This window comes from Stegodyphus dumicola, chromosome 4 (assembly GCF_044657685.1).
Source record: "Stegodyphus dumicola isolate Sdum_Otavi_A_Nest chromosome 4, ASM4465768v1".
NCBI lineage: Eukaryota > Metazoa > Arthropoda > Arachnida > Araneae > Eresidae > Stegodyphus > Stegodyphus dumicola.
Window position 1 is genome coordinate 110981011 of NC_140771.1, and position 25825 is coordinate 111006835.

The window sequence follows — 25825 nt, forward strand, 5'->3', positions numbered from 1 at the left end:
AAATGAAGGATTTAAATAAAGTAAAAAGCTACATTGGAATTGATATTGCATATGATAATGAGAAAAGTAATATCTTAACACTGAGTCAGGAAAATTATATTGAATCTTTAGCTAAACTGTATGGTATTGAAAATTCAAAGCTGTATTATACACCAATGGAGACTAATCTTAAACTAAGCCAATCTAATTTGAATCAAAATGTCAAATATAGAAATCTAATAGGAGCACTCTTGTATATTAGTCATGGTAGTAAACCAGACATATCTTTCAGCGTAAATTATTTAAGTAGATTTCAAAATTGTTATGATGAAACACATTTCAAATATGCTTTGAGAGTTTTAAAGTATTTGTACTTAACAAAACATCTAAAATTAACCTATAGTAAAAATCTTAAAACTGATATTATGAATTGTTATGTTGATGCTGATTGGGCAGGTGATATTGTTGACAGAAAGTCAACTACTGGGTTTGTTATTGAATTATTTGGTAATCCAATTTACTGAAATCCAAAAAGCAAAATTGTGTAACAAAATCTTCCACTTTTGCCGAATATATTGCTTTATCTGAGGTTGTGACAGAAATTAATTTCTTGAAAAATGTTGTGAATGATGTTTTTGCTGATATAAGTCACCCCATTAAAATTTATGAAGATAATTCAGGAGCTTTGGCCATTGCTAATTATGGGAACTTCACTAAAAATTCAAAACACATAGAAGTTCAATATCATTATGTTCACGAAAATGTTCAAAATGGAGTAATTGAAATTGTAAAGATTGATTCAGAATCAAATATTGCAGATATCTTTACTAAGTCTTTAGGAAAGATTAAATTTATGAAATTTAGAGAAGGTTTGAAATTGAATTAAATTTTGTATACTGTTTATTTAAGTGATGTTTATTTAAATATTTTTGCTTGAAATGAAATAGATTTTGGTGATGTCCTTATGTAAACTAAATTGTGTTTAACTTTGATTTTAACATTTAATAAAAGAAATTTTTAAAAAAATAAAAAAAATAATAATTTGTGTTAAGTGTTGAATGTTATTGTTTATATCTATGCTTAATTGTAAATGGTAAAGATGAAAAGGTTGCTTATATCTATGTTTGTTTGTAATTAGTAAATATAAATGTAAGGAGGCGTGTTAGTTTGGTACATTTATATTTACCGTATTGGCAACACCAAGTTCTCTTCTCTGTGTGCGAGCCATGGATGCCGTTGTAATGTTGTGCACGTGTTGTTAAGTTTCAATAAAAATGTGAAAAGATACGTTTCTTATTTTTCGACTTGCTTCTTCATATGATATCTATTTATTTAACACTAATGTTCTCCGTCGATCGCTTCTAAAGATACTAGGAACAAATTTCTCGCGTATAATTGTTCCAAGCTTCAGTAGTTTCTGGGCTGGAACCCATCGGACGTTGGCGTCACGACAACAGAAATAAGTTCCTCGGCCCAACAATAAATAAAGCGCCAGGTTTCTGGAAATGGGATCCTAGATCCACCGAACCAATTCTAAACAAGAAGACCGATAGTACGCCTGCAACCGGCAACGTTATACCACCAGCGGCACTTCTCGCCTATTTATAACTGCATTGTGTGACTGTGCATTGTGGACAAAAACGGTTCGGATTCAAAAAAGGCTTCTTCCATTTTTGCATAATTTTTCACTACTGTTTCCAGGCGTCGATTAAGTTGTGCATACTTAATTTTGCTAGCGCCTATGTTGCGAATATCTGCAGCAAGGCGTTTTAAGCGGATTTCCACCATACCCGCAGCAAGGCGTGTTAAAAGGGATTTCCGTTTTGCTCTTTCCGGAAATGACGTGTAAATAACATTTCATACAAATCAAAAGTTCATGGCGTTACGATAAGCATTTCAAAATATCGATAAGTAAGAGTTCAAGTTATAATATTTTGTATTTACTTCACTAACGCTACTTATGTAATAACACTCTGTGTTAATAATAATTAATAAAGTAAACAATATATATAAATCTTATAAAATTAGTTGCCTGGCAGAAAAGAGAAAATAAGAGATGAAGTTTTGAAATATCGTATTTATTGCGGGAAATAAAAAATCATAAATTATTTTATCATTATTGTTAAAAAAAACGAAGAGATCACTGATTCATGATTACAAATGGAGTTTAAAAATTATCCTCTATAAATGAAAAAAAAAAATGTTAAAAATAAGGGATGCTTAATGAAAAATTGGTTACACAAAGGCTAAGAAAGCAGGCGTTGTTATCTGTGAATTTGTTAACAAGAATAAAAAGTCTGATGTGGACAACTTATGACTTCCCTTTGTACGTCTATTGAATTATGCATATTTTTTGTTGCACTTCCTTTAAACATATTTCCTCGAATTAATCACAATTTGGTTAACCAATTCCTCAACGCAAGTTTAAAATGACATTAAAAGTTGCAAATTTTGAAATTAATTCCGGTCACTTGTCGTACGGAAGTCAAACTTGTAATTTTATTTTTTTCATAACGAATATAAAAACTTTCCAGATATAATTAAAGTAACGGGAGACCCCCATTAAAAGTTAGATCTCGTCATTAGTAAAAAATTAATTATTTTCAAATTTTAAACTGTCAAAACACGAATATGTTTTCGTTATTTAAAACACTTCTATAAGTGGAAGTATGTGTCTACGACGACGACTGCGAAATAAAAGCAGTGTAAAATGAGTGAGTGTTTATATAAATATATATGTAATACTCTGCCAATTGAAATAAAAAAAAAAAAAAGGTGGAGGTGCACAGCTAAATATTATAGCAGTCCCACAGACAAAATTCTAACGTTGTATGGCTAATTAATTGTTTTTGAGTTATACGAGATACCTACGTAAGTACAGATGTCACGAAAATAATCCATTCTGAAATCATTTTAAATCCATTTTACAATCTGTTTTGGAATAAAGAGAGCTTTATTCTGCCCGTACGTACAGAAGTCGTGCAAAAAAGTAGTCGGAATGGATTTAGGAATGGTTAAAATAGATATTTTTGTTTATTTCAGAAACCCGATATTTTTCGCGTTAATACTTCCTTTATTTCGTACAAGGAACAAAAAAAAAAAAAAAAAAAAAAAAAAGAAGCGTACAATTGACTGATAATAGTAATAATAACAGCAATAATAATAAACAAAATAAACCCGATAAAACGATGTTGTACTTATTAAAGTTAAAATTTATATTAAAAGCTGACAAATTATAAAACCCTTTAAAGCGATGTCGGGCATATTTGTGGAGATTTCCTGTTATGTTTTTACCACCAATCCTCGAATTCCATATCACAGATTATGTTCTTACTGCATTAATATAAATATTAACGAGACATAGTGCACAATAAAAATTAAACTTTATTTAGGAACATCGCGCATACTCCCCGACAGCCTGCCTGTTTCGCTCTGCTCGCTACTCGTAAGAAAAACTTCTCCTCTAGGGTTGCCACACTTATTGGAGGGCGCAAGGCGCGCTCCTTATCGCCATCACCACAGAGTTTCCCCCCAGTTCCTTTATTGGCTATTCAAAGGAACGACATAGGTTATGAAATTATCTCAGAGTATCCGTACTGTCGGGTATTTTTACATGATTACAAAATTAGAATATAAAATTAGAAAAGATCAAAATGCAATTCAATATATAACAAGGTATTGACACATATAATAAACATGAAATAACAAGAAATATGTTAAGATATGAATTTTAAAAAAGTGTTTTAAATTGTTATGTAAGAAGCAAGTTTCTTAGGGAAGTGAACATGTCTTCCCGATCTGGTGACAGTTTGTGTCTTAGAGAGTTCGTTTGCAGATTTATTCTGCTGAACTGTCTTTAAGTCTTTATTTGTTTTCAGTTCAGGCAAATTAGAGTCCGAAAGCAAATAGGCTGGTTTCACACGGTCTATAGACACAGTAGATTTCAGACCGTTAACATCAATTGTGAAAGTTTTGTCCGTTCTAGAAAGGACTTTATGCGGACCTGTATATGGTTGGCACAGAGGTGGCTTTACTCGATCGACACATAAGTATACATGCGTACACGACTTTAAGGTAGCACTTACGTAACATTTTTCTTGGCAATGTGCAGATGTTGCTATTGGATTCAACTGTTGCATTCTATGCCTAAGATTCGTGATAAATTGTGTGTCATACGGAGATATCTTAGATGACGTTATCATATCACTAGGCAGCTTGAGAGTTGTGCCGTACACCAGTTCAGCACAAGATGACTGTAGATCCTCCTTTACGGCCGTCCGAATACCAAGCATAACAACTGGTAGTGTTTCAGTCCAGTTATTGGTCTCGTGAGCCTTGAGAGAAGATTTTAAATGTCGATGAAATCGTTCAACAATGCCGTTTGACATTGGATGATAGGCTGTTGTTGTGATTCTGTTCGTACCCAAAATGCGCGTGAATTCTGCAAAAAGTGCGGATCTCATTTGAGAACCTTGGTCTGTTGTTATGATCGATGGGCAGCCAAAACGAGATATCCAACAGTTGAAGATGGCTTTGCAAATGGTTTCCGTTTTCATATCCGGGATGGGAATGGCTTCAGGCCATCTGGAGAATCTATCTATTAGAGTCAAAAGGTACACGTTGCCTTCTGATGGAGGTAACGGTCCGACGATATCCATATGGATTTCTGAAAAACGTGCATCAGGAAGAGAGAATGTGCCCAGTGGTGCTTTAGTATGCCTAGTAATTTTCGATTTTTGGCAAGATTCACAGGATTTCACCCAATTTTTGATATGACGTCTCATATCGGGCCATACATAACGAGAACAAATAAGCTTCGTAGTAGCTGCAATTCCTGGATGTGACAGATTATGCAGATGATTAAAGATGAGTCTGCGAAAGGAATTCGGAACAAATGGACGAGGAATGTCCGTTGATATGTCACAAAGAATATTACCATCAGAATATTGGCACGGTTTAAATTCCAGTTTCAAAGATGATGTGTTGTTTTTGAGAAGGTCTTGTACCTCCGGATCATGCCGTTGAGCTTCCGAAAATTTTTTAAAATCCAAAAATGGAGATTTTGTTATGGAATCAATTTCGATTCTTGAAAGAGCGTCAGCAACGACGTTTTTTGAACCTTGCACATGCCTAATATCAGTAGAGTACTGAGAAATAAAATCTAAATGGCGCAATTGTCGAGGTGAACATTTATGAGGGTTCTGTTTAAAAGCGTATATTAACGGTTTTTGATCCGTATAAATTATAAAATTTCTGCCCTCTAACATGTGTCGGAATTTCTTAATTGCAGAATAAATTGAAAATAATTCCCTATCGTACGCGGACCATTTCTGTTGACTTTTATTGAGTTTCATAGAGAAAAATGCTATAGGTTCCCATGTTTGTTGAGACAACTGCATAAGTGTGCCGCCTATTGCGACGTCTGAGGCATCTACCCAGATGCTTAGCTGGGCTCCGGGAATAGGGTGTCTCAAAAGGGTAGCCTGAGCAATGGCATTTTTGGCAGCAATAAAGGCTTGTTCAGCATTCTTGTTCCAATTTAATTGTGGGGATGAATCCTGAACACGAGAACGAGATTTCTTTTTATTAATATAGCCTTCTAACAATTTTATTAAAGGAGAAAGAATATGTGCTGCTTTAGGTATGAAACATCTATAAAAGTTAAACATGCCTAAAAATCGGCGAAGCTGAGTGAGAGTGGTAGGTTGAGGAAAATCTAAAATACATTTGACTTTGTCAGGAAGAGGTTCAATTCCGTTTTCACTGAGGTGAAAACCTAAGAAATCAATAGATGTTTGACCAAAGGTGCATTTTGAAACATTTATGCAAAGTCCATATTCCTGAAGTTTGGAAAATAAAGCTTTCAAATGCCTGCAATGTTCCTCAGAATCTTTAGAGGCTATGAGCAAGTCATCGACAAAAGCGTAAACGCCTTCTAAACCCCGCGTGACTTCATCTATAAAACGTTGAAAAGTCGCAGATGCATTGCATAAGCCGAATTGCATACGGATACTTTCGAATAAACCGAATGGTGTGCATATGGCGGTTTTGTGGATGTCGGCTGGGTTAATTGGTATTTGATGGTATGCCTTAATCAGGTCGACATGACTAAAAATTTTAGTACCGTGCAATGCAGCAGTAAAATCGGCTAAACATGGAATAGGGTATTTGTCTTTTATTGTTTGAGCGTTCAATGCTCGATAATCTCCTACAGGTCTCCATTCCAGACTTCCCTTTTTTGGAACCATGTGAAGTGGGGATGCATAATTGCTGCTCGAAGGTCTCAAATGCCCCAATTGCATCATAGTTTGAAATTCTTGTTTTGCTATTTTTAAGCGATCTGGAGCTAACCGACGAGGTTTTGCAACCACAGGTGGACCTTTAGTTATGATATAATGAACGGTGTTATGTTTAACAGGTTGGTTAGGATCTGGTAATCTAGTAACTGAAGGAAATTCTTTTAAAATTTTGTGATATGGTGTATCACTAAATACAGTTTTTACTGAATAAATGCTTGCATTTTTCACGCAACCGACGGTTTTAAAATGCGTTTTTAAATCTTTGAGACATTTGTTTCTGAGATCAGGCACCAATTCAAAGAAATGGAGAAAATCTGCTCCAAGAATGGGTGTACTAACATTTGCTATAAGAAAAGTCCATGTAAACTGTCGTCTTAATTTGAAATCCAAAGAAAGTGTTTTTTGACCATAAACATGAATAGTAGAAGAATTAGCAGCGAAAAGTGTTTGTTGGGACGAATTCCGTTTTTGAGAATTATTTGCTGGAAGTAAGGACACGTCAGAGCCGGTATCGACCAAGAATGAAAGGTTTGTTCTACGGTCACGAACGAACAGGCGACGTGAAACTTGAGGCAAAGAATAAGTCGCCTCTATTCTTTGCTGGTTTCGTTTCCCTGCCATGAACAAGGTTTTGTACATTTGTCATCTCTACACTTTTTCCCAAAACGTCTATGATACCAGCAAACAGAATAATCTCTCTTTTTGGAATTGCTTCTTTCCTTATTGCGATCTCCGCGATTTGGCGAGCGACCACGAGAAAGAGAAATGCGATCAATACGTTTGTTTAATTTTTCTATTTGTTTAAATAATTTATCCTCAAGAGACTGATCGACTGTGCGAGAAACGGCACAAGTCCCTGGGGTTGGATTTACTTCGAAAATTCTGTCGGCAATTTCTGCAGCTTTATCTACAGTTAAATTGGAAACCGCTGCCAAAATAGACTGAACAGTCGAAGGCAAACGTTGAAGGAATAATTCTAACATTAAGTTATCAGGAACATTTAAAGATTCTGCTCGACGTTTCATATTTCTAAGCAAATCGGAAGGTTTTCGAGAACCTAATTCTTCTCCAGATAATAATTGGCGAATTTCTTGCTGAGAAGATTCTCCTGAACGATTTATTAACTCAGTTTTAAGCTTTGCATATGGATCAATAGGGTCTGGTTTCATAAGTAAATCCCGTACTAGTGATGCGATATCTGGAGGAAGATGAGAAACTACATAATTATATTTAGTAATGGATTCTGTGATAGGTTTGGGGGTGGCAAGAGCAAAGGTACTTTCACACATAATAAACCATAAAGATGGGTCTGATCGGTTATAAACCGGAATTTGGACGGCATAAACATCAGACATTGTGCAAGGTTTTTAAGCCAAAATAAAAGGAAAAATTTAACTAAAGAAAATGAAATTAAATGATAAGTAGAAAACAGAATTATAAAATGATCTATAATTACTACTCATCTGTGATCCGGAGGACGAAAACCGATGTAATCCATTACTTCTGGTTTGGAGATCTTGAGTGATGGCTTGTAGTCAAAACCGAAAGTGCTTGAGAACTGTTCATACGATTTAACACAGTCCGGGTTACCATTATGGAAATTTCCTGTTATGTTTTTACCACCAATCCTCGAATTCCATATCACAGATTATGTTCTTACTGCATTAATATAAATATGAACGAGACATAGTGCACAATAAAAATTAAACTTTATTTAGGAACATCGCGCATACTCCCCGACAGCCTGCCTGTTTCGCTCTGCTCGCTACTCGTAAGAAAAACTTCTCCTCTAGGGTTGCCACACTTATCGGAGGGCGCAAGGCGCGCTCCTTATCGCCATCACCACATATTAAAATAAAATTTATATTAAAAGCTAAAAACTTATATTGATAATTAATTATTACAGATATTTAATTATTACAGAAGTTCTAGAAAGTGGACTCTATTACGTTGGAAATAAGACGACAAATTAGTTCACTGATTTTGAAAGCAGCAGTAGATCTTGAACTGTTTAAGTGTAACATCACAACAAGTTCAGAAATAACTTTCTATTTTAAACAACAGATGGCAGCAGAATGCAGTCATTTCTATTCATCTCAATTTTCATTTCTAATATTTGAGATTTTAGCCGAAATTTTTATCTTATATTATATATTTTAAAATAAAATCAGGTTTGAACGGGAAAGTTTATTTCGGAAATAAGAGCTTTGAAACACTAACTCAATGAATCACTCATCCATAATCTGCAGTCTAGATAATATTATTGCATAATAAATTTACTTTACAAGACATAAAATTTCATAATAACAGTTTTTTATATGTATTTATGTATTAGTTAGTTTTATAAATAAAAAATAACATTTTTAAAGGTTACTCAAAGAGTTAATATTAAATGGTACCAGAAATAATTTTTAAGTTATTGTTACTAAATTATTCTTTAATCTTCTTAATTAAATTCTTAATTCATTAATTATTCAATAAAATATTGGAACATATGTAATACCACGCAGTTTGTACTGTTTGTCTAGATGTCACTGTACTTGTCTGAGTTTCCTTTAATTTCTTTTTTCTTTAGTGTTTTTTTTTTCCGTCTTTGTATTGACATCAAAACGAAAACAGTACTCCTGTATATAAATTACAATCAATTTAGCTTTCACCTGATAGATGGCAGCACATCGCAGAAAAGTTTAATAAATCAACCAAGGCCAGCTTTAGTAAGTCTTAACCAAGGCAAACAACAATTATTCTTAATTTTTATTTTTCCTTTCAGTTTCTTGAAGCACGTGTTTTAAGTGCCTTTTTGTTAATTTTTGTTAGCTGAAATAATAGCGAACATAATAAAAGAAATCTGAAGAATTTTCCCCCTTTCAAATGTGTTAATTTATAAGACTGAATGATAATTTAACAAGTTCTGTCTTTAATATAATATGTGAATTATGTTTTAAATCGAAATCACAGTATTTGTAGGCGGGAAAAGAAAATCACGGAAATTATTGCGTTGAATCTACCTGAATAATATTTCATTCAGTCGTTCTCGCCTTTAAATTAAATCTGACCCCATTCCATATCTCTTGAAAAGAAATATTTTAAATAAAAATTACATTTTTTTGCTTAAGAAAGCCAAAACTTTATTTACTTTTACACACTTAAGGAAAACAAAACATTATTCTAAACTTTCTTACTGTTGCCAAACTACAAAAACAAAACCCAATCTAAAATAAAAGGAAAACAACGGCCATTCAATATCGTTGACAAATATAAATCATGGAGCTCGCAACATACTCCCACCTTTTGATTTTCTTATAATCGTCTATGAAAATCAAAACATTAAATAAAAATAAATTTTAAAAATCCTACTCAATAGACTTGCATAGTACTCAATTTATTCACAATATAAATTAAATAATAATACGGAACATATATTTAAAAAAATCTCTTATAACGAGAAGGTTTGAGAATTTTTCTGCCACATCTAGTTCAAAATCAGTTCCTCTTAACATTTTCAGATTTATGAGGAATGTTCCTTTATCAGAAACAGTTGACACAAAATTTCGTTCAAGCACTTTACTAATACGAACATTTTATTTAATCTCTTGTTGGACAGGGCGTATGAGTTCTCCTACCTCTGTTTTTACTTTCACTACTTTCACATGAGTGTCCTCTCCAGGAAAGACCTACGTGACTATAACCAAAGGCCAGAACATTCGTTTTTTGTTATCACATCAAACCAGAACAACTTCACCGACACTCCTCTGTTTCAGAGCGATCTTATTGAAATTCTGCTGAATTAAAAGACCTAAATATTCTTCCCTAAATCTTCTTCTTAACTCTTGCCATAGATTTTGTTGATACCGATATCTTTTGGTCAAATCAATTCTGTCCGAGTTATCTAGTCTGCTACTCCTACTATCTTATTATCTTGAAGAAACATGGACGGTATCAACGGCATTAAATCTTATGCATCTTTGGATACGTAACTTAAGATTCAACAATTGATGACCGTTTCCGTATCGCACAAAACAGTGTACATTTCTTGATATTTTAAGGAGTCTCCTAGTACCTTTCTTAAAAGTTCCTTTATCAACTAAACTATCTGCTCCCACCAACCATACGATCAGGCAGCTGTAGGAGGGTTGAAACTTCATTGGATTCTTATTAGGGAGCGTTCTCTATATATCTTATTCCTGTCAAGAGACTCCAATGAGTTAACAGCGCCTTTAAAGTTTGTCCCATTATCGGTGTACAATTTTCTAGATCTGCCTCGTCTCGCTATAAATCTTCGTAGTCCTAACAAAAAAAACATTAGTGGAAAGGCTTTGAAACAACTCCAGATGAATAGCTCTATAAACAGCGCAAGTGAATAGTAGTATCTAACTCTTACTTCCATCCTTTAAGTGTAGAGGACCGGCTGAATCCACTTCAGTTACATAAAAAACTAATGAATCCCGAACTATGTCTTCCGGCAGTGGAGCTGCTTCAGTTTCTATTTTCTTCGAAGACTATCTTTTGCAACTAAAACATTTTGTGATAACTCTTTGGACTGTCTTCCTTCCTCTTAAAAACCAAAATTGTTGACGAATGGCAGCTAGAGCAACTTGTACTCCTCGATGCAGCAGATTCAGGTGACGTTCATAAATTAATTTTTTCCCCTCATCATGATCTGAAGGCAAAACAATTGAATTTACGAATTTTTCTTCATCTTCCCTTTAACCTAATCAATCCATCATCATCTAAGAAAATATTAAGGTTTTTTAATTTGTCACCCGTAGACTTTCCAATGAAAGTTTCCCTTTGAATAACTTTCATGAGTATCGTTTCTGAATTTTAAATTTCTTGTACAGACAACTCTCTCTTCATTATATTCTGAGAATTGTTACAGTTATTGTAGAAACATATCCGGTATAAAGAAACGCAAGATCCGGTATAAAACGCAATATTCAGTATTGTAGAAATGCAAAATCTTTAAATACTTGAAAAATAGTCATAAGTACCACCACTCATCTGGAATTGCTGCTTTCGTCAAGGGAGCAACTCTGCTCTTAGCTTGAATTAAATGATCTTCATCACAGTTTTGCTTACGAAAAATACAACTTCGCTGTAAGCAGATTCACTAGCATCTACAGAAGTATGAAGATTTAATCCTTCTCGGAAAACCATCACAATCAGGATATCTTGGAATTTTAATTTTTGATAATAAATTAAGGTCTTCCATCCACATTGAAAACCTTTCACACTTTCAGGACATACCTCATCTCAGCCTAATTTAAGTGTCCAGTTTTCTTGTATTTGCATCTTCAGGCAAATGGTTACTGGGTACAACATTCCAATGGGATAGAAAATACTTTGACAGCCGAAAGAATATTTCTTCTTCTTATAGGTTCTTTAAAAAAAAAAAAAAAGAAAAAGAAAAAGGAAAAAAAAAAAAAAATCTAGACCACTTAGTGGTTATTACAAGTATCCAGCTAGTAATGAAAATGTGCTATTTTAACAATTTGAGAATTTGGAATTACTAAATTGTAAAAGAAAATTGTATAATAATCATTCTTACACATTGACAAATTATTAGAAAAAAATTGATGATATTTAAAAGAGTTGATAAAATGATATGATTTGAAAATTGTTAAGTAAGAGATATATAGTAATCAAGAGTTAACAACAGTGGAAGATTGTATGAAATATGAGATGTATTCAGTTACAAATATGTCTACAGATTATAGTGAAATCTATGCTACTGTATGTGAATCATGTATTGTATGTATTAGTTCTTAGTTTTAATTTGTAACTTGACTCACATGTGTAGCAGCTTATCCCCAAATTTTTGTTTTCTATATTCATGCCAGACGATAAGATTTTGATAATTTAATAATTGATCATAATTTGGATTGTGACAGACAAATATATTTGATTAAATTAACATGTGCTAATTTCAAATGGACAACAGATCCTAAAATTCTGATTTACGCGATTGCAAATACATCAAGTCTCATCTGCAAATTAGTGTTGTGCTTCATCAAAATATTGTGATATAATTTTGTGAACTGTGCTACGTTCTTTTTTCTTCTTTGACCGGAAGGAATGTGCAGGCAAGCATTTATTCAACATCAAGTCTGCTCACTGCGACCGCTCAATGAGTGAGCGAGATTGACTACCACATCCGGTTTTCTGTCTTTTCTGCTGCTAGACTCCGAAGGTGTAGGGAGGGCTTCTGTCCGTCCTCACCGCGGATGATGCGTGTCTGCAATTTGTTCTTTTTCGTGTCTTTCTGACGACCATCTCCATATAGTTTCAAGAGAACTCATTTTGTCAAAAAAAAAAAAAAAAAAAAAAAATAAGTGGTATGAAGATTCAACTAAATTTATCTAGATGCTGACTTCTGCGGTAAATCAATGATGTTTTACGACTTGAGACGTCCTCGGAAGGAAATTCGTGTGCACGAGTTGCATCTTAGTGCTAGAACTGGCCTTGTGTTTCCACAAAAATATATTGGAATAAAAAGTCAAATCAATGTCCTTCGCTATAAAAATTGAATTTTGTTATTATGTAACTTTGTGTAACAAAGATGAACTGAGATTTACTTGGATTGATGACTACGCATTTCGTGCACGAAAGGTTAGGACTCAAAATGGTAGGACTGATTCTTACTGCTGCAGTAGTTCGCTGTTTATTGTATGAGATGCCTGGAGATGTTTTCTTGATTTATACTAGTATTAATTTAAATTTTCACGATGTCAAGAAATAATAAATTTTTCGTAATTCACATTATTTGAAGTGTCATACTGGGGGGGTAAGTTACTCTTAATTCTATATTTATTTTAGATCACATATTTCATCCTGCACGTTATCCAGTATTTCTGGGTTATTGCGGACACTTCCATTTATCATCACATCACGCCCACCATCATCATCATCATTATTACACAAGTGAATCTGATTCGTTTGATGGAGAATCTGTTCACGAAACAGAAAAGAAAAGTAAAAATTTATACGAAGAAAATATTACATTGCCTTCTACTAGTATAGTTTCCGGAAATGAAATTATCGGCTGTAGTCCTACATACTCAATGAATGTCCCCGTGTTTCATTACTTTCCCATTTTTCCCTTCCCCCTTAACTATTATAATTATTTCCGTTTCATCTATATCTCCGTTCCGAAATTCCTTCTAAGTGTAGAATATAGTCTTCAAACAGAATATTTTAGTATAAATAAATGCATTATAGACAAAAAATAAAATTAAATACTTCATTATTTTTCAGGCCCTATTCCTGAAACTGGTTAAGGTTCTTACTCCTGACTTATTCCATTCGGTACATTTTCAGAAAAAATATTCATTTCTTGTTCATGTTTTCCGTACTCAGACATTTTTTCCCCTTCTTATATGTTATATTTCACTATTGCTCTTTGGCTTGGTAGGAAGTTTTTTCATGGATATTGCATACCTCTCCTTTGCGCGTGCGGCTGTTCTAATAAATTACATTACCAACTTGTGTAAATAATATCTCTAAATATATAGTATTCTCTTGAATGTTTGCTTAATATGTAAATTTGTGAAGCATTTCTGTTTGAATACTTGCATTTGAATTTTTCTTTTTAAAATTAATTCATAATAAAATGTATTAAAGGTTCATTTAAGTTACCAACGTTGGACCATGATATGGAGTTAATGTCAATATTTTATGTTTTGTATGGTATTTATGCAAAAATGTTTCTCATATCTGTGAAAAATTAAATATCAGATGTACTCAAAGAGCTTAAGGAACTCTAAGTAAAGTAATGTTAGTTTGAAATGCGTATCTTCAGTAAAAATGAATATATTGAAGTTACGTTGTATTATTATTTGGAAATTCATCTCAATATTCCCTGTTATGTAGGCTTTTATTTGCTATGTATCATAACTTAAAAATCATCCTCAAAAAGCTATAAGAGTTCAGTGTTTGTCAATTTGAAAGCCCACCAGCGGCCGAGCGGTAAAGTCGCTGAACACTGGTAGTTCGGTCCGAGGTTCGAATCCCGCGAACGGGCTGGCTGCATGGGTGTTTTCGTGGTTTTCCCCATGTGTAACGTGTATACGAGCCAGTTTCCCTTAGAAAGTCCTCCACGAAGGTATCCCTCCCCTTAGGCAGATAGCCCTAGTGTGCTTTGCCATAATTAAATACACCCACCCATTGTCAATTTGAAATGCATATCTTAAGTTAGAAGGAATATATTAAAGAGCTTTGAGACTTGTAAAAATAATGATCATACTCTTTGAAAAAAATATTCCGAACTGAGAAATTTTTATATTCTAAGTAGGGAAAAAGATGACAAAGTTTCACTTCCGTGACTGAACATTAATTCCATGTCCAGACATCCTTTCGTTTTAGATGTTTTACACAAATATGGCTCTATAGTGAATTTAAAATATTACATTACAATGTGTATATTCTTCTCTGTAGTTAAAAATTCTGTAGCTTGTTAAAAAAATAAGGCTGCGTTAAGTTCAAATATAGCAGTGTTTATGAAGGTCTGCGATAAATGGTGGGATCACATTAAAAATCCTGGTGAAGTTTTCACGTGATAGAAATCAAAATTTAACGTATGTTCGGTGATTTAAATACAATGTGTACAAGAAAATCCAAGATATGTTTGTAAAATATTTCAAAGAGTCAATCTGTGTAAGTAATATATCTGAAACCTACTGCTCAATAAAAAGGAGTGTTCTGAATATATTCATGCAAATGTCTGTAGTGTAAAATAATAAGAAATGAAATGTTGTTGGTACGTATTAAACTTGGGTTGACAATAATAAGAAATTTCATATTGTTTCGTATGTATTTGAACTAAACTGGCTAGAGATGTCCATATATTAGTTCAAGTAGATTTTATGTTGTGAAAATTTACTCTTTCTGAATTAGAAGGTTTAATTAAAAGTCAGTAGACCTTTAAAAATTCCGTATAAGTCTGTATTTATTTTTAGGAAAAAAAAAGAATCAGAAATATTAACAGGGATATGTTTTAGAAACATGATAAAGGTTAAATGTAAGGCAAAATGTCTAAATGGAAAATAGAAAGTTAAAAATTTACATTTTTTGAAACACATTTCGTGAATCCTTTGAACAAGAATGAGATGTGTAAAAGAGAATTCGCGACGTTTTAGTATAGTGTTTCAAAAAGTTAGTATAATACGTTAGAAGAGAAAGTTTTGTGTATCTTAAGTATTAGTAGCGTAAAAAAATAAGAAGAAATATAATATGCTAAGTAAGCTATATGGAAGGAACATCGTACTTATTGGTTTAAATTTGCAGAAATTATTATCTATGAAAGCCTCTAGAGGGAAATTATATTCGTGTAAGTTCCAGGTTAAATTTCATAGACAGAGAAATATATATGTAACTTTCCGCTTCGAGAAATGGAGATGTTAACATCAATAAGTATTTAAAACATTAAGAAAGACCTTAGGAGGAAAATAAAAGAAAGAAAAAAGAAATGGGAGAAGAAAATTCTTCAAAGAATTAAAAAAATGCTTTTATATAAAAGAAAAATTTAAAATTACTTCTTAAAGTAAAATATAGGAAAAAAGACCGAGTTCGTAAAAAAGAAAGAAAATATCGTATGAAAATAAGTACAGCTTTTGAAAAACAAATAAAGTGAAGAATGTAAAACACGGAAAGGAAAGATTAAACTGAAGAGGAAAAAACCTTTTGTAAAATAAAAAGAGAAAAAAAATTAAAATTATGAAAACTTATTACTTTTATAAAATCTATTACTTTTGCAAGTTAAACGCAGGGGGAAAAGAATGTAAAACTTAAAAATGGGGGGGGGGGAATGTTATGTTTGTATATAAAAAATATGGTGTGAAAATTAGTACATTTAATTTAACAACGAGAAGAAAAGAAAATTACGTAAATTATGTTTGTAAGATAAAGAAATGAGAAATTAAAAATATCTTAACCTAAAATAGAAACAAAATTAATTTAAAGTTATGAATTCTTTCATTATCGAGAATGTACAAAGATCTGAGAAAGTTGGAACAGAATTGCCTATGTACAATCCATCAGCCTCATGCTGGTTTCCGCTGCACAATATCAGATGAACAAAGAAGATAGATGCTATCAAAATAATAGAGATAAAAGCACGGCTTTGTGTTATCGTCCACGTTTCTTACGCCATAGATAGACAAATGCATGAAAATTTTTCGTTAAATCCTACTATACTAAGTCAAATAGTATAATCAATTAAAAATAATGGTTAATAACTTGGTCACGAACCACGAGAACCAATCAGAAAGCGCTATGGGTAAGACTACTGCCCTCTAGCGGTGATAGCTGAACTAAAAAGAATACACTAGAAACTTCTATCATGTTGCAATCAGGATGCAGATTTAGTATGACATCAGAGCAGTGGGGAGTTCTACGTCAATCGATAAGCGCGGACATGAAACCGGATTACAACACAAACAGGATGAAACATGTGGCTGACGTAGCAAGATAATCCGAGGTGATAAAGCGTGATGACGTCAGGAACAGGATGGAACCCACCCGTGCTTGAGCCACGTGGTTGATGACGTAGCAACCCTCCCGTGATACTCCGTAAATTCCCTCCCCCTCTGCGCCTCAGGAGGCACGCCCTCTGGGATCCCTCGGATCCCTGATCCCTGTGGCCCCAAACCGGCCTATTCTATCTACTCTTGTTATTCCAGAATCGACGCAGTGTGACATAATTAAGGACGCACATCTTCGTGGACATTTCGGTTCCAAACGAACTGAAGAACTCATCAAACAAGAATTTTATATTCCTAAACTTAAAGATAAAATTGACAACTATATTGCTAATTGTGTTTTTTGCATACTAATTAATCGTAAATGTGGTAAACAAGAAGGTATGTTGCATTCTATACCCAAACAAGATGTACCACTTCACACATATCACATTGATCATTTAGGACCACTCCAGAGTACTCATAAAAATTACTAGTATATATTTGCTGTTACTGATTCTTTCACAAAGTTTGTATGGCTTTACCCGACAAAATCTACTGTTAGCGCCGAAGTAATATCTAAATTGGAAAATGAAAAATTTGTCTTTGGAAATCCTTCGCGTATAATTTCAGATAAAGGATCAGCATTTAATTCAAAAGATTTTCAAGATTATTGTTCAACCAACAATATACAGCACATTCTAATTACTACAGGACTCCGTCGTGCCAATGGACAAATTGAGAGATTGAATTCTTTTATAAATTCTGTTCTTTACAAATTATCGATTCAAAATCCGTCAAAATGGTATACGCACGTCGGTAAAATTCAGCAAGTGATCAATTCAACATACCAACGGAGTATCAACACAACTAAATCATGAGTAATCAATCATGATAAAATTACAGAACTGTTAAAGGCAGAGATCCAGTCAGATTTCGTTTCTCAACGCTCGTGATGATCTTCGCAAGGAAGCTAAACAACCGATTTTGGAAGTCCAGGCTGAAAATCATAAAACTTGCAATCTGCGGCGTAAATAGTGGCAATCAAGCGTACACAATATGGACCTGGTCTTAAACTGAAACCCAAGTTTATCGGACCCTATAAAATCGTGAATATCAAGCCAAATGACACTTATGATGTTGAAAAATGGGATTTCTTTGATGGACCCATGAAAACATGTACTTGCTCCGAATTTATGAAACCTTGGACTTCATCAGAACATACTATCTGAAATTTAGTGTTTTATGAACAGTTACTCATACGACTACATCTTTGGACTTTAAATCCTATCTATATTTTCTTTGATTATGATTACTAATTATTATTTTGTTCTATTTTTCTAGGTGATTTTTCTAGGTATTAGAAGATCCAGATAGAAAATTATTTTCATTTATCTCTTTAATTAAGTATTTCCATTTATCTGTATTAATTTAGTATTTTCATTTATAGTTTAACAATATTAGTATTTCTTCTTTGTATTTTATATGTTAAATTTTACTGTTTGCCCTTGTTATCTGAGGGCAGATGACTATGTCGGATGGCCGAATTATGTGGAAACTGTAATTGTAATTAAAATTATGTAAGAGCGCCATCTAGATTAGGTTGTGGTCAGATGAGATGAGACGTGAACGATAGTGAAGACAGACGCGTCAAAATGTTTTGACGATTATTTATTTTACTTTTCTTTTCATTCTAATGAAAATAAATACATCCTAGTTTAACTTCATGAGTTGTAGTTATGCTTATCATCAATCCTTCCCCATATTTTTAAATTACTGTGACCTAAAAGGCAAACTGCTTTGGCATCCTGAAGATTTCGAGAGACGATCAGGACATCGTAATTGGGACATCAAGTGACGTAAGGAGATCCAGACACGAAGAACGGTTTGAGACACTCCAGTATGACACTTCAGAATTTTCCTTTTGTTCCATATATTTTTACATGCAACCATGTTTCGAATACCTGCAACATTAACATGTTTTCACAATTTCTCCAGTAAGATTTAATATATTTATTCCTTAGATAAGTACAGCGATGTTATTCTTATATGTACTTGTGTACAACTATTCTATACAGTTTGTTTATTCTTAACTATGTGTGCCTTTGTGCATTTATTATATATTTGTATATATGTAAATGGGTGTACCTGCTTGCTTACTATATTTGCTGTCTATTAGCTAGTTTCTCATTTTAATTTGTTCTTATTATATCTGCTCTCTGTGCTACTAAATTTTCTCTCTTCCCATTTCTGCACACCCATATTCTTGCAATTAGGAGCTTATTTTGGAGGTTTTCTCTGCATGCGTTTGCCAAGACCTCTTCTTAGCTTACTATATTACATTCTGGTCATTACTGGCGTTTAAAAATAGTTCAAATACACCAGTTCTCTGTGCAGAAGTGCCATCAGAGGTTTTCTTTTTCGCATCCTTTTCTCTCTGATAAGAAACAAATATTCAGGAGTGCTAAGAACCTTGATATTACTCAACTCTGTCCATTTTGCATCTTTCTTGTTTTTTTCTACGGTCATCGCATTTATTCAGCTTCAGCAAACATACTCACTACACACACCTGGGAGACACTATTTCTTATAAATGAACAGAGCTTCCCTCCCTTTTGACTGCACTCATGGACACAATTGTCTTTTAGAATATGTTTCACTTCTTTTCCTTCTATAGGCCTTTTTTAAAATTACCTTTATGATTTTTTTCTCTTTCCTGTTACTTTTGGACCATTTCATTTTATTTTGTTCCACCTTTTTTTTCCTGGCCTTTCAAACTCGTATAAAATGTTCGAAGTTCTTTTTACTCTCCTCTCAAATAGAAAATTGCTCTCTGTCTATATGACTTTCCTTCGCACCTAAGCTTGATTTTTCGCCCTTCGGGCAGAAAGATTTAACGGGTGCAAAACAAGACAACTGTCTACTTTGTCTGCCTGTCTGTCAGAACTGGAGGATAGAGAGTTCAACTCAAACGGTTAATCTTCGGCGGCCATATTACTCCAACAACTGTGACTTGTGCAAGGAAGACTTGTCATTCCAACAATGTTTTTAAATTTTTGAAGTATGGGATCTTGTGTTATATATGGATGTACGAAGAGAACGTTTAAAAGACTCCTGGGATTACGTTTTACGCGTAAGTATTGATTTTTTTAATGTAATTTGATAAATATGCTTGAAAATGTCACTATTATGTCATATAGTATTTTTTCTTCCAGATGTAAAAAAAAAAAAAAAAAAAAAAACTTCATCAAAATATGTTAAATAAAGTTTGTGTTTATAACTAGTATTGTGTTACGGATTTTGTATTTAGTTGGCTATTTTTAGTAGAATTGTAATTAAAATTGTTTTATTTCCCCTTGCAATGCAGCGCGTGACGAGTTTTAAGAGAATGTACGCCAAAAAAGTAAAAATACAAGAGCACGCGCATTTTATAAATAGATATCCCGTTATTTATATTTAAACTGCATAAATGCAATTGACTATTGTGGGAACTGTGGCAGTAATTCTACTCTTTTGCTTTTCAGAAATTGCTAGAACTGTCTCGTGCGGCCGGTTTAAAAAGCTGTGAAACGCTGGAGAGAAACATCCCAGTTCAGTTGTTTACTCAGTTGTTGTTTACTTAGCTGCTGTAATTTTGAGATCGGATTAGCTTTCTCTGCGCGTTCGATTGGATACTGTTTAACGTTTTAGTACTTTAAAGTATAACTACTGTGTGTTGCATGAAATTTAGTGTTTTATGAACAGTTACGAATATCTTTGAGGAAAAACCTAACATTTTGTTACATTTCTTGGGATAAAAATAAATTTTATTGGACTTTACATTCAATCTATTACGAACTCGTACGCACGTAACAGCATCTTTGTTCGTTAATATACTCTAGGATTTATGTAATTTGGATACTTTAAGTAATTTGTTTTATAATATCCATGAAATGTGGGAAATAAATTGTTACCAGTATTATGCATTGTAAAAGTGTTAAATAAAAAAATGCTTCTCTTTATGCATTAATTATTAATCATTTTTAAGTTTTGGGAACTGTTATGAATAAAATTTGCGCATTTGATCAAGATGCTGTTAAAAACTGTTTGCGTAAATTATTTCTATAATATCTCAATAAAATTTTTATCCAATATAGCAATAAAAGTGAGTAAAATATTTTCCATAACTGAACATGTGGAAATACATGTCCAAAAATTTGTATAGGTATATTTTTCAATAATATCCTATGTAAGCTGAACTATTAAGCATGCTAAAATAAAATGACTTTCTTTTTCCTTAAATATTTTTATATGAAATGATTCTTTAATGAATTAGGATAGTATTGTGAATAAATCAAAAATATCTCTTTTTAAAGGAAAAATTGGAATGTACACCCAACTAGCAGCTTGAAACTAGCAAACAAAACCTTGAAATATGTAGAAACGTCATTTTTAAAGGCTTTAATGTTATAAATATGCATTTAGTTTTCGAACATTTTCTTGATAGTTTCCTCTACATAGTAAATTATAAATACCATCTTCATTACTTTAAAACAAAAATTTAACAATACTGAAGCACTTCATTATAAATTTAACATAATTTTACTGTAAAATACATGCACAGAACATCTTAGAAACACTTGCGTAAAGCAAGTACTACCGTAAAGCTACTACCGTTTTACTACCGTAAAGCAATGTTTTGACTTTACAAACATGGCGGCTGCTTGTTAGGTAGGGTTTCAGTTTCAGATAGTAGAGGAAACCGAAAACCCTCTCTTCTCCTATTCTAACCTCCTTGAGACAGACAAAGAGAGGTTGCTTGTCTTGCAGTCTAAGTCTTTCTGCCCGCAAGTCGAAAAATCAAGTTTCGATGCGAAGAAAAGGCAACTAGAAAAGGGCAATTTGATGTGAAAGTATAACGAAATTCGTAGCAAATGCTACGAAATTTTCTTTGAAAACCAGATAAAAAAGCAGGTTAAAAAATAAAAGCCCAGACTATATAAAAAATATTTGTGGGCGTAAATTAGATAAGAAAAATGGAAGATAAGTGTGAAGTAAACTCGCAGTGAAAGTCCCCTAACGTGCAAGTGTACAATGCGCCAAAACCTGAAGTTCAAGGTCTCTCATCAACTAGAGACAAAGACCCCTAATGTACTATTGTAAATCAGTTGTATACTCAGTGAAGTGTTAAATATACTGGCCTAGTTTTAAATAAAAAAAATCTTAAGGGTTTGGGATGCTTCGTTCAAAAAGTTGAGCACACTTGAATATTTATTTCTTTAGAGGAAAAAAGGAAACCAAAAAACCTCGGATCTCGAGTTTGGCACTTTTAAAATTTTTAAGCCTACTTGAGCTAGTTAAAAAACCTGCAAAGCCAGAAAAAGGGGGTTTATGTAGGTGAGACAACTTAAATTAAATTATATTATGGAAGACCACCACTACACCTTCTGGGCGACTAGCTTTCTTATTACTTATTTCTATTGTTTCTGTGCTTTAAAATAATAAATCTTTAATTGTTTCACTACCTTTTAATGATCACATGGTGGTATCCTCGTTTGATGCTGCTCGGTATGTAACTGCTTCCTTGTGTCGCCATTTATTAGCCCTGATGAGAAGCGCAGCTGTAGCTCACGAGTTTCGTACATTCTTGAGGATAAATGACCATAGGATTCGATCCTGGGTCTGTTACGCAGTAGTGAAATACAGTACCGCTATCGCAAAATACTTACATACGATTTGTCTCCGTCAATTGAGCGCGCGTTATGGGCTCAGAGCGCTGATCTGATTAGCTGGCGTGGCTGTGAGTTCATTGCGTTGACGTGATTAGTTGGCATGCTTAGTTGTACTCGTTGTTGCACAGTAGAGCGTAACTCCGATCCGATCTTTTGCTTCTTCTCAGGTGGCCGCGGCCACAAGGCGTAGATTCCTGGGCTGAAGCCCTAGCCCAGACTAATAAAATTTATAAGCTATGACTTCAAAATAATTTCATATGAATCAAAAGTTCACGGCGTTACGATAAGTATTTCTAAATATCGATATTTAACTAAGAGATCGTAGGATGTAGATGCAGAATAGGCAGTTGAGAAACGAATTCAGTTAATAAACTTATACTTCCTGTATTCATGCCAGTAAATGTACTATATTTTTGAAAAGAAACTGTAAATAAACTCATATTTTTAAATTAACATAAACTAGAAAGGAACGAATATCCTTTCTTCTCGAATTCGAATAGTTTCTGGGAGTCGAAGACACGAGGCAGCACGTCTCCAAAAATATACGTATAATTTTGGTGAAATAAAGGTATGGTATTTTTTGCACGTTACTTTTACGAAATTTATACGAATGAAAAAGGCTGAAGTTACTGTTAACTCTTGATCGTTATTTTCCACACGTTATTTTTACTAAAATTATACGAATCCGAATGTACTGATAAAACTACCGCCATGATGATATATTTTATTCGTCACTTTTACGCATATTATACGAATCCGAATGTTCTGAAAGAAACTACTGCATTTATGGTATATTTCATTCGTCACTTTTACGGATATTATACGAAGTCTAAAAAGATTGAAAATGAAGTTTATTAATTCAAAATATTTAGTGTATTTCTGGCATTTCACTTTGTTTTCCTTGTCCACGAACATGAAAAAAGGGGCATTCATATATGAGGCTAAAATTTTTCTATAAATTTTAACATGTGAGCTAAATCTTTACGTGCATTTTTGCAAAAAATTATATTTTCCTAATTCAAACATCTTCAAAATAACTTATTTATTTTCTTATATCAAATTTGTTATTTTTATTCATATCAACGCTTACATTAATTTACACAATTTAATTTCTTTTATGAAAATCCTATTACCCATTTAACTGGAATAAGCTGTATATTAAATTTGTGTACTTACTGAGTTTGGTACAATACTCTCCTTATTTTATTTAGCAAATGTGGGCAATTGAATTGGAATAAGACTAGCAAATCTTTAATGTCGAGGAATAGAATAATAAATACAGCAGAAGATGCTCGAAAACGCTTAACTTCTTGAACAATAGTTTAATGTAGACCAAAGGATCATTAATTATAATCAAAGATATACTAATATTTTTATTTAATAATAATAATAATAATAATAACTCTACGAAATTGCAAGCTGAATCCTGATATTTTACATATATTTCAGTTCCTTTAATCTTTGTTATAAAAATCATATGAGGCTAATTTTTTTAAATTTTGTTTAATGTACGGAAAAAATGATATAGCGATTTTAATAATTTTTATATGAGGAAAAAATAATAAATAATGTAAATAAATAATTATATTATATTTTATATTTTTCCTGAAACAGTTAAAGACATTCTTAATATGGTGATCTACAGAATAAGTACAAGGGTCCAGTTAAATGAACTCAAAATTTGCATAGTTAATTTTACGCTATAAAAATTAACCGGATTTACGATTATACACTGAGCATGCGCATATACAGACATTTCTATTTTTCGTAGAAAAATTTAATTATTACCTTAATACAGAGATGCTGTGAATATAAATTTATATAATGCAAAAGTAAGTTTATTTCATATGCTAATTTAGAGGCTTTCTTAATATGTTTAATTATAAAGAAAAAAAAGCGTTGCAATTCTTGTTCACTGACCAATGGCAAAGCAGACACTTTCTACTTCCGGTTGTGGCGGGATATTTGTCATTCTTTGTATTTGTGAAGTCAGCACATCAGTCGCACGTGAAGGTTGTCTTAGCACGGCTCTCGGTTTTACCAAATCGATTTGATTTTTCTTCTGCGATCAGTTGTTAGCACATAAAAGGTTGCTCACCGGTCTTAAGTGACCAAAGAGAAGTAAAAAGGCCTTAGTGCGATTTTACTGATTCTTTGCATCTATTTCTCCCTGATGACTGAACTGGTTTAAGGACTTGATCAACATGTCACTGGTCAAACTAATTTTCGCTCGATATGCGGAATTAACTTCCAAAGAGAAAGATTTACCTTTGACTGAGGATGAAAGAATTGATCTGGATTTTCTATTAAAGCTTCTTCCTAACCTATCGGATAAAGTACGTGCAAGTCTGAACTGTGCACGTGGCTCTGAACTAGGCTTAGCGCAAGTCGGTTCTAACCGGTTAGCGTCTAATGATATTGATTCCCATCATGCTGATGTCTCACAACACGATATGCATTGGACTGCTGTTACCAAAAGTACGAAACGTACTCTGAGCGATACTGAATCGGACCCTCCTGAGGTGCAAAACAAATTTGACGTTCTTGCGAACATAGCTGATGATGACTCCGCACTTACTGTCGAACAGTACACGCACAGTACCAGACATGAAGGTGATGTTAGCTTGAAACGAAATCCCAAACCGAAGGCTCCCAAAAGCTTAAAAATCTCGCCTAGTCAGGACATAGGTAGTAAAATTACACAAACACTGAGTTCTGAGTTTGCGGTCAGCAGCCACAATAATGTGGCGCCATCTCGTGAAGGAACTGAGAAGCAGGCTGCAGCGAGTAGGTCTGGAACCGAAAACGCAGCGCGACCACTCAGTTATCCAGATAAGGTCACGTGCCCGACTGGGCGAACTGACGCTCATATTCCCCAGGCTGGCGCAACTCAAATGAACACCATGGAGGAGAGACTTAGTGAAAATGCCACTAATGGTGAGGATAACAATAGTATGGACACGGACGCTAGTACGTCTAAACAAAATACAAGCTCAGATGAAAACATAGAAACGAAATTTGTGAAAAAGTCACGGATACCACCCATAACTATTAAAGTAGCTTACCCTACTTGGAAAAACATAGCTAGGGCACTTAAACAGAGAAACATTGAGTTTAACTCTAATAAGAATAATAAAGGGATTAAAATTTTCATCAGAAACCCTGAACATTACAGGCAGACTGTTACTTATTTAAAAGACACGAAAGTGGAACATCACTCTTTCACGCTTCCTGAGGATAAAGACATAAAAGTTGTGATAAGAGGTCTTTTAAGAGATACAGATACGGTAGAAATACAAGAGGAGTTAGAGGATTTAGGATACAAAGTTGAATCAGTTAAACAACTTACGCGCAGAAGAAAAGGGGAGGTTATTAAACTTCC

At 33.5% G+C, this 25825-nt stretch overlaps 1 long non-coding RNA gene across 1 annotated transcript in view; it reads left to right on the plus strand.

The window, feature by feature from the left end:
• The window catches only part of LOC118202715 (uncharacterized), a 104692-nt gene extending 83955 nt beyond the window's left edge, over positions 1–20737 (plus strand). Inside the window, exon 3 of the long non-coding RNA XR_015040740.1 lies at positions 20257–20737. This is a non-coding gene — a long non-coding RNA (uncharacterized LOC118202715). The remainder of the gene's footprint in view (positions 1–20256) is intronic.
• The last annotated feature ends 5088 nt before the right edge of the window (positions 20738–25825 follow it).